This window comes from Schistocerca piceifrons, chromosome 2, assembly GCF_021461385.2.
Source record: "Schistocerca piceifrons isolate TAMUIC-IGC-003096 chromosome 2, iqSchPice1.1, whole genome shotgun sequence".
Taxonomy (NCBI): domain Eukaryota; kingdom Metazoa; phylum Arthropoda; class Insecta; order Orthoptera; family Acrididae; genus Schistocerca; species Schistocerca piceifrons.
Genome location: NC_060139.1, coordinates 1,104,978,010 through 1,104,980,334, shown reverse-complemented (window position 1 = coordinate 1,104,980,334; position 2,325 = coordinate 1,104,978,010). Strand labels below are relative to the sequence as shown.

Genomic DNA, 2,325 nt, shown 5'->3' with positions numbered 1-2,325 from the left:
CTCTTGTGGCAGTATTGTGTACTAGCTCAGTTGGAATCTTGATCTCGTGGTGGAGACACTGCCTGCAAAATAAAAACGTATGTCCAGCACAAGCAGAGTCGTTTTCCCACCATTTCCCCCCACCATCTTGGATTACATCACCAAACGGACGACAGCGCTCTCTGGTGGTAGTACTGTGTACTAGGTTCTGACCTCGTGATGAACACACAGTTTGTCGCCATCTTGTGTCATCAGCTGACATCATGGCTGCCATCTTGGATTGCATCATGGAACAGTCGACAGTGCCCTATGGTGGTGGTACTGTGTACTAGGTCAGTTGGGCTCTGGACCTAATGCCGAATACGCTGGATGGTGATGTGGCCTCTAATTGTTTAAATAAAGAGTAGTGCATGATTTATACAGTTGACAAATAGCAAGCATGTTTGCAGAGTTTTTTAGTGGTTCGCATGTCTTTAGGCTGTGTGACATGACCCCAAGCATGTCAGAGTGTGCTTTGTATCAGTGTAATAAGTGTACTCCATCTCTAAATAAATTGCTCCAAAATAAATAAAGTACACTCCTTCCTCTCTCCACCAGCCCAGCACTGGTCGAGTCCTTTTCCTACAAATCCCTAGGAGGAGTTGGAGGTCGAGTGACTTAGGTTAGTCCAAGTGTCCTTTCTTTCGAGCCATTTTCTTAGCTTAGTAGAGATACGCAAATTGACATTTCTTTACCACCAAAATTCAAACTTGGCGCCATTTCCTAGGAACAGGTGGCGGTCAGGTGACTTGGGTTAGTGGAGGTAGCCCAAGTGACCTATCTTACCGCGATTTTCTTAGGTTAGTAGAGGTGTCATGCATTACCCTGTTGGAATTTGAACTTCCCGACGGGGGGGGGGGGGGGGGAGGTGTGGCAGAGGGACGTGGCACTTTCTTGCCATCTTGGATAACAGTACTTTGGGGTAGAATCACCCTTGGGGTTGGGTGACATCACGATCGCCATCTTGAATGATGTCAACAACTGACATCATGGACGTCATCTTGGATGATGTCATCAACTGACGTCAGTTGATGACGTCATGGCCGCCATCTTCGATAATGGTACTTTGGGGTAGAATCCCCCTTGTCCCAATACTGATGACCTCAGCACTTTGGTCTCATAAGACCTTACCACCAATTTCCAAAATTTGCAAATTTCCTTCAGGAGTATCCACGTATATTTCATTCTGAAGAAATATACGAAGAAAAGTATTGGCAACTTCTAATTGTTCCAGAACCACTCCTTGTTGGATTGCAATAACTAGCATTACTCTAATAGTTGCAAGTTGAGCCACTGGTGCACGTGTTTCCTCGTAGTCAGACCCATTTGTATGTGAACATCCTTTACCAACAAGTCTAGGGTTGTGATTTGTGATATTTCCATCCTTGTTCTTCAATTTTAATATCCACTTACTGCTGATGGCCTTCCTTGCAGGAGGTAATTTAAGAAAGAACCAAGTGTTGTTTTCTTTTATAGAGTCAATTTCATCCAATATTCCTTATCTTGGCGAGTTACAATCTCCTTGTAGGTTTTCGGTACATCATCGAAAAAAGATTCAGCGTTCAGTGCAAGAACAGCATAATCATCTAGGTATTTGGAAGGGTTCTTCATCCTGGTATAATTTGGAACAGGTTCACTTTCAGAATGAGATTTTCACTCTTCAGCAGAGTGTGCACTGATATGAAACTTCCTGGCAGATTAAAACTGTGCGCCGGACCGAGACTCGAACTCGGGACCTTTGCCTTTTACAGGCAAGTGCTCTGCCAACTGAGCTACCCAAGCACTACTCACGCCCCGTCCTCACAGTTTTACTCCTGTCAGTACCTCGTCTCCTACCTTTCAAACCTTACAGAAGCTCTCCTGCGACCCTTGCAGAACTAGCACTCCTGAAAGAAAGGGTATTGCGGAGACATGGCTTAGCCACAGCCTGGGGGATGTTTCCAGAATGAGATTTTCACTCTGCAGAGGAGTGTACACTGATATGAATCTTCCTGGCAGACAGCGCGTGAGTCATGCTTGGGTAGCTCAGTTGGTAGAGCACTTGCCCTTGAAAGGCAAAGGTCCTGAGTTCGAGTCTCGGTCCGGCACACAGTTTTAACCTGCCAGGAAGTTTCAGGTTCGCTTTCAGCTTGCTCTTCGTCACTGGTCAGTTCTGGTACGGGAATTCTTTCATTTAACATCGTCTTCGGTGAGTTCACCTCCGTTATCGTCTCTGTGTCCCTTCTCTGATGATTCCTGTGCAGATTCCGGAATCCAGTCATCAACTGGTATATGTTCATAGTCAAATCTTCCTTCGCAGAAAACAAT

The 2,325-nt window shown here is 45.5% G+C and overlaps 1 non-coding gene across 1 annotated transcript; it reads left to right on the top strand.

Moving 5' to 3' along the window:
- The first annotated feature begins 2,031 nt into the window (after positions 1-2,031).
- On the top strand, positions 2,032-2,106 carry Trnas-uga. Its single transcript has one exon. It is a non-coding gene; the product is annotated as a tRNA-Ser (tRNA).
- Positions 2,107-2,325: the final 219 nt, after the last annotated feature.